The following is an 8,022-nucleotide window of genomic DNA, read 5'->3' as shown; positions in this document are numbered from 1 at the left end:
GCAATGCTGCATGTGTAGACTGCACAACCTGCATTAGGCTGTTTGTTTCATCAATATATTCTAGAAAGCAGAAAAATAACTCCAGATTTTCATCCATTTGTCTTCCATTTGAGCAGATGTACAGCACGGAGCTGTTTTGATCCAAAAGCTGCAAAATAGCATCAGGGTCCAAATGGGCACATTCAGCATAATGCCTTAACATGCCCTGCTGAAAATGAATGGCCATTAGCCAATACAAAATGGCTTAAATATGAACTCTATCACTGCCACATGGGTGCCCCCTCATCTGGCTGACATAAGGTGCCATCTGCCTGTTGGTGTTTCAAATGCCTGTGTGCCAATTCAGTGATTCCCGTTGATCTAATGAACACAAAGATTCTATCTGTAACTGCTTAAACGGAGACCCTTGAACCATAGGAACTTGCATATAAGGAATAGTTCACCCAAAAAATTAAAAATGTCTTTATTCCCCATCATGCCATTAGAATTTTTTTTTCTTTCTTTGAAACACAAAAGGTGATACCTTGACATTTTTCTTTTTTTTTGAACTGTCCTTTTAAGAGAATGTGTGAGGTGTGCTAAAATTCTAAAAATATATATAGGCCTATTACTCTACTTTCTGTTTGTCTACACTACTATAAAAGGACTTCTCATACTCTACTGCTGTTTTTCCTCCATTTCGGTTTAGTTTCTCCCTTTTCCCCAATCTCTTTTCGTTATGAGCTGTGACATGTTGCGTACTTAGCTCCCACACAAACACAGATGTGTTGTGATTTAATTATGGCATCAATATCTAGACCACTAGATAATGTGCAACACTCTAGTGGGCTGTTTGGTCATAATATTAGCTTTTTCCAATTAGCACAGAATTTAAGTGATGTTTAAGTGATAAACAATGTGTGTGCAGAGTAATGCTAATAGGTGGCCAAGTGCTTGATATTTTTATTACTGGCAGGCTAATAAAGCTGAATGAGGAAACTCCCAAGAAGCTTCAAATGGTTCACTCATGAATGACAATTTGAGGTTAGAGTAAATGGATAAATAACATGGCACCAATTAAGAAGCTGCTATAAATGTACTACTTTTAAATCAATTAATTTATCTTAGACCAATATTTTCCATTTGCGATTTTCCAGTAAGATGAAACGTTTCAAATTAAAGCATGAAATAAAAGGCTATTAAATGGTGCATAAATATTTTGGGTCTTTTATTAGATACTCCATCTCACTAAACATGTTAATTATAAATGACCTGTTCTTGAAGATCTGCTCTAGCGTAAAATAATTTTCTGTGATGTTTGTTAATATTTATTGAGGAAAGTCAAGACATATGCTCCAATCTCACTCTATTAAGAGGCAAAACATGGACACATTCATAGAAATTGTTATCTTTTTGTGTAGTCACACACTTATCTGCTATTGTGTGCTGAGAGCAGCAGTTTCTCGCTCTTTGGTACATTGAACAGACAGTGCTGACTCTGAGTGTTAAAAACAGCCAGAAAGCTTCAACACCACCTCACACACTCACATGCCACATTCAGCCTAATACATTTTGGATAAGAGTACTATTGTTATGGTTAATGATAGCTGGCTTGTCTTGGTCTCTTACTTTTTGAACCAAGAAATGTAGACCTTGAATATTCACAGTTCAAGAGAAATGGACACATTTATACAACCATAATTACGGAAATATTGGAACATTTTTTTAAAATCTGAATAAAATGGAAACTAAAAGACTTTCAAATCACATAAGCCAATATTTCATTCGCAATAGAACATAGAGAACATAAGAAATGTTTAAACGTTAAATTTGAATCCACTAAATGAGCTTATTTCAAATTTTATGCCTGCTACAGGTCTCAAAAAAGTTAGCACGGGGGCAACAAAGGGCTGAAAAGCAAGACATTTTGAAAAGATTCAGCTGGGAGAACATCTAGCAACTAATTAAGTTAACTGACATCAGGTCTGTAACATGATTAGCTATAAAAGGTATGTCTTAGAGAGGTAAAGATGGGCAGAGGCTCTCCAATCTGTGTAAGAGTGCGTAAAAAGATTGTGGAATTCTTTAAAAACAGTGTTCCTCAACGTCAAATTGCAAAGGCTTTGCAAATCTCATCATCTACAGTGCATAACATCATCAAAAGATTCAGAGAAACCGGAGGAATCTCTGTGCGTAAGGGACAAGGCCAAGAGCTTTGTTGGATGCCCATGTCCTTCGGGCCCTCAGACGACACTGCATCACTCATCGGCATCATTCTGTTATTGACATTACTAAATGAGCCCAGGAATACTTCCAGAAACCACTATCGATAAACACAATCCGCCGTGCCATCTGCAGGTGCCAACTAAAGCTCTATGATGGAAAAAGGAAGCCATATGTGAACATGGTCCAGAAGTGCCGTCGTGTCCTGTGGGCCAAGGCTCATTTAAAATGGACTGTTTCAAAGTGGAAAAGTGTTCTATGGTCAGACGAGTCCAAATTGTACATTCTTGTTGAAATCACGGATGCCGTGTCCTCCGGTACCTGTAATTGCGCCAATAACTGTAGCAGGGCTCAACAATAAAGATAAATGCATAGCTTTTGTAAAATAATTTTTTGTAAAGAAATGAATGCAAAATAAATGTAAAAATGAATTTAAAAATATAAATATACTGTTAATTAATACAATACAGTTTATAATTTTATAAATATCAAATTGTATAAATATTATATAAATAAATATACTATGCTGGTCTCAGCTTGCTCATGACATATCATTCCTATTAGAAAAGGATGTGGTTTTGACTCCAGATATTTTCTTCTTAAATTATTTTTCTGAATTGGCTGTCTCCGCAACAGAGAAACGTACTTTTAGCTGCTCTTACTGCTGCAAAAAAAAATGTTAGTCAGTCGCTGGGTTCCTCCCCATTCAATGACCAGACGTGTATGGTGCTTATCTTTGCTGGACATTGTTTCTATGGAACTATCTACAGCTCGTATTCATGGAGCAAAGACAAAAACTTTGAAGACCTGGAGTGTCACTTTTGACACTGTTAAATCTTTTGCTTCTTCTTTTTGATGTACGATATATTTTGTTTAGTTTTTTTCTCTTATGATTAAGTATTACACTTTGTACTTTTCTCCACTGCAATATTTTGTATTTTCCTCAGCACAGTGTGGGTCTGCCTAGTGGGTGGGGGGTATGACTGCAATCTAGATTGGAATTGGTGTGTAATGTTTTGTCCTATCCTGAACTGACTGCCAATAAAATAATTGTTCACAAAATATATATATATATATATATATATATATATATATATATACACGCACTGCCCTCCAAAAGTTTGGAAACGCCCTAGAAAAGTGAGGTTTTGGACAATATTGGCATGAATGGCATGAATATTGGCATAATTTGTGATAATTTTACACTGATAAGGGACAACACAAACTACGAAAACATATTTTATTACATAAACAGTTTATACATAGAAAAAACTTACATTTTTGATTCATCAAAATATCCACCATTAGCAGCCATTACAGCTCTGCATAATCTGGGCATCCGAACTGTCAGTTTATTCAAACATAGACTTTGAATTGGCAATCAATTGTTGTAGCTATTAAGGTGTGCTGACCCAAAAATCTTTTAAAAACCTAGTTTAAAAAAGTTTAAACCAGTAACCAGGCATCCCAGCTGGCAAAGGGGCATGTCTGACTTTGACATGTATATATTGCCATTATTATGTTTTATTGCTGGTCTTCAATGATAATGTCAAGTTACTTTAATGTATTTGCACCAAAAAATGATAAGGATTTATGCTGATATCATCCAAAACCACACTTTGCTAGGGGTGTTTCCAAACTTTTGCAGGGCAGTGTATATACAATGCAACTATAATAGTCCACAGGAAAAACATATTTCAAAAGTGCTATACATTATTTAGGGTATACGCCTTTGTACAAGTATCAAAAATATTAATCATCTACTCAAATTAAAACCAGACATCAAACCATAAACTGTGAACCCAACTGAAATTCAAATTTTATTTGCCCAACTCTCAATAATGTTTGTAAAGCTGTGTTAAAAGCGCCCTCTGATTAGTTATAAATGTGATCAGCTAAATATACGATCCAACTTTAATAAACATCTCTTATTACAACAAAACAGTGTAATAAGCCTGCAACCCTTGAGGGTAGATGAGAGACATACTTGAAGTATCTCAGCATGCAGTGTCTAGAATGCGCTTTCAGTGAAGGCATTTTGCTACGACAGAGCCGTGCACCAGAGCAGAATGCTAACATAAGTGACACAAAGACGCTTGAATGCTTCAAAGGTGACTGGATCCTCTGTTGACAGACTTAACTTCTAGGGTTTCACGACAGCCGATCGGTGACTTTCAAAGCTAAATGTTTCTGATAAACAAAGCCAACAATCAGGGCATGAAAGCAGTACTATGTAATACAGCGTGCAGCAGTAGTAATAATACTAATATGTGGTCCTATGCAGTACTACTATAACACAGTAGTGATGCTACTAAATTTTCAGTTGCATGACAGTGCTATAACTGATTCGAATGAATGCTACACAAATGTTTGGGATCATTAAAAAAAAAAAAAAGTTAACACTTTAATTTAAGGACATTAAAATATTTTAAAAAGTGACAACAAGGACATTTATAATGTTTCTATTTCAACTAAATGCTGTTCTTTTGAACTAGATTCATCAAAGTGTATCACTGTTTCCACAAAATATTAAGCACCACACATTTTCAACATTTAAAATAATAATAAATATTTTTTGAGCACCAAATCAGCATACAATGTATTTATTAGCATACTCTGAAGGATCATGTGACACTGAAGACTGATGTAACAACTGCTGAAAGCTTTCAGGTTTGTCATCACAGGAATAAATTACATTTAAACAAAGAATAAAACAGTTAATTCAAATTGTAATAATATTTCCCAATATTAGTAATTTACTGCATTTTTGATCAAATAAATACTGCTTTGTAGAGACTTGTTAAAAAAACCCTACCAACCTCAATTTTTTTGCACAACGAGTGTCATCACAAATTGACAAAAATATTAGTTACTATTAGGCTTAATATTTAGTTTTCTTTTCTTAAAGGGGATTAAAATGTACTTATTAATTAGTATTTATTTATTTTATTGCAATTTATGATAATACATTTTATTTATATGCACTTTCAATAAACATTTTAAAATATTTTATTTGAATATTGATAGCAATTGAGAGCCGTAATAAAAATAAAATGGAAAAAAAAAAGTCTAAGTACTCACCTGCTGATGCTGGGTAAGGATGTATTTTTGCTTTCATGGCTCGGCCAAACAACAGGGATTGTTGGAACATCATTAGCATTGAGCCAAGCTGATGTACCCTCTGTGGCATAGAGCTTAAGAAATAAATAAAGAAGCAAAGTTGTTTTTTATCCATGCAAGATGTAATTCAGCCAAAAAAGCTGTTTTGCAGCTGTTTTGTTGCTTCACGATTTAAACCAACTCTAACTCAAACCAAATGAAGTGGATGGAAATAACTCACCTTAAAGCCCTCCTCATGAAGCTGATGAGCAGTGGACAGGAAGTTAGGCCTGAATGAATGCTGGAGACAAAAGCATAAAATAACAACTGAGAAAGCAGAAAGAAAAAGATAGCCAGACAGAAAAAAAAAACTTCAAAGATCAGGCAGTCTGTGGGGATGGATGCAGAACAGGAGACTTTCTAGAAGAAACGTCTTCATCTAAGCACTTCCAGATCAATAGCGCAGCTCTGTGTTCATGGAGACTTAACCACGGGCTGGTAATCAGGCTTTAAAAAGCATGTCAGATCTGCAGTCCCCAGGTATGGCCATCAGGCAGGTAGCATCTACAGAACCGGGGATTTGTTTCGAATGGGAATTTCATGCTCTCATTCAAACCCGAGACTCCATTAGAACACAGTGCTGTCTGAGCATCGTCAATGACCCTGACAAGATATTCGATTTCCACGCTGAGAGTGGGCATGAATTGTAAACATCTGAGAGAGCACAGGAGGAAATGAAAGAGGGCATGCCGATGATAATATTACATCAAAACATAAAACAAAGCCTCTGAATTCCAGTGTTATAGGTGAGGCTTAGAATGATGTGTGAACATCACACAGTTACCGCAAAGGAAGATGCACAATAAAATAATTTTGCCCATAGAAAAACATTTGAGGAAACAGATCAGAAAGTGCTTTCTATTTTCAGCATTTAAGAATATCTTTATAAAGTCTGTTTTATACATCTCGTGCCTGCAGCATGAGGTTGTTGTATTTCATGGAGTAACTTTATCCAGTGAATATATGTCACAGTATTCACCCCTTCAGGATGGTTATACATTTATGTGCAGCTTTATGGAGATTTACATGCAAAACGCCGGTGCTTTCTTATTTTAGTACATATTTACGGATAATAATCCATTTGTGAGATATGTGGTTTGACATTTGATGAGGAAAAAAGTTAGATCAATCAGTTCCAAGCAGTGCACTGAATATATGCATAATATACATTCAGATGAATGGCCTGTCACGACTGTTAATCGTCTGATTGTGGTTGTTTGATCCAAGTGCAATTATTTAAGATATTCACAGAAATTGTACCATTAAAATGTCGATCTCAAAATGTCAGCTCATACAAAATAAGGTTTTTGAGTTTAATCAAATTGTATTGTATTGTTATTAGGGATGCACCGATACCACTTTTTCCAGTACTCGCCTGATACCGATACTTTTATTTTTGGTACTTGCCGATACGGATATTTTCATTGCATTTGTAAATTTTTTCAATATTGGGTACAGAAACCAAAAGAGGATGTATAATGTTAATTGGTTAACTTCATTTATGAAATATATACAGTCAAACCAAAATTTATTCAGACACCAACATTTCTCACATTATCACAGTTTATTCGCTATAGTTTATGGTAATAAAATATGACAAGAACTCAAGAGTTAAACTGTGTCAGAACAAATTCAGCTCGATAATGTCAGATAACTTTGATAGAAATGTATGTGATGGATTACAATCAACCAAAATTATTCAGACAGCTGTTAGTATGACAATATTTACATAACTATCAATACTTTGTCGGGCAACCCTTAGACTTAACAAAAGCCTGTAGTCTCCTGGGCATGCTGTCAACCAGGTTCATGCAAACCTGAGCTTCAGTTTCTTCCCAGACTCGGTCTGAATAATTTTTGGTTCCAAATTTATATCAATTTTATAGTCCACTGTATAAAGAATTTTTGCATATAATATGTCACAGTTTACACAGTTTACTCTCTTACATAAATGAGCTATAGTGTCCTGCACCCACGAGTAAAAAAATATCAAAAATTGCATTTGGTCTCTGAATAATTTTTGGTTTGACTGTATATCCTTCAGTTATTTTCACACTTAATTATGCACATTATAATGTTTTTTTTTTTTTTTTTTTTGCTCTATGGTACATCATCTTTAATTTAGTAGCATTAGAGCTGCTCCATTGCAATGGCTTAGTACTGTAATCACGCGTTTTGCTGTAATAATGCAGGGAACCACTCCTTATAAATCTCCTAACTGCGATATTTTCAGAAACAGAAGTAGTGTTTTTCTTTTCATCTGAAACATGCTGCGATTTATATTCCAAATCCACTCATATAATGCAGAAGCTCTCATGAAGCAAGCAACACGCGCACGTAAGTTATTTGTACTGGTGAGAGGGACAAGTACAGCCTATAGCGCATTTCACACAGGCTGCTAGTGCCAGTTTCGCCAGAAAGTCGTGTATGCTTAAGGTTGAAAATAAATTATGTTTATAGTGAATGCCCCTATAAATTGTCTTATATTTACGATTTAGTTTTAATCCAAATGATGCGTGCTATGAGAGCGAACATCTGTAAAATCACACAACAGAAGTGCGCGCGCGCTCTATCTCTCTCCCTACCGTTAACTTGTGCATTGTTTTGCTTACTTGTTACTTGACATATCCGACCGAACTACAAACTTTCCAGTGATGTCTG

General features: G+C 35.3%; 1 pseudogene across 1 annotated transcript in view; it reads right to left on the bottom strand.

The window, feature by feature from the left end:
• Window positions 1-260: 260 nt before the first annotated feature.
• The window catches only part of LOC306875651 (carbamoyl-phosphate synthase [ammonia], mitochondrial-like), a 47,843-nt pseudogene continuing 40,081 nt past the window's right edge, over window positions 261-8,022 (bottom strand). The window contains exons 26-28 of the transcript in view: window positions 5,543-5,602; window positions 5,284-5,396; window positions 261-360 (exon numbers count right to left, since the gene is read on the bottom strand). The product of the transcript in view is annotated as a carbamoyl-phosphate synthase [ammonia], mitochondrial-like (transcript). The remainder of the gene's footprint in view (window positions 361-5,283; window positions 5,397-5,542; window positions 5,603-8,022) is intronic.

Source organism: Barbus barbus, assembly GCF_936440315.1.
Source record: "Barbus barbus genome assembly, chromosome: 10".
NCBI classification, from domain to species: Eukaryota; Metazoa; Chordata; class Actinopteri; order Cypriniformes; family Cyprinidae; genus Barbus; species Barbus barbus.
Note: the sequence above shows the minus strand (reverse complement) of the source record. Positions and strands in the feature narration are given on the sequence as shown.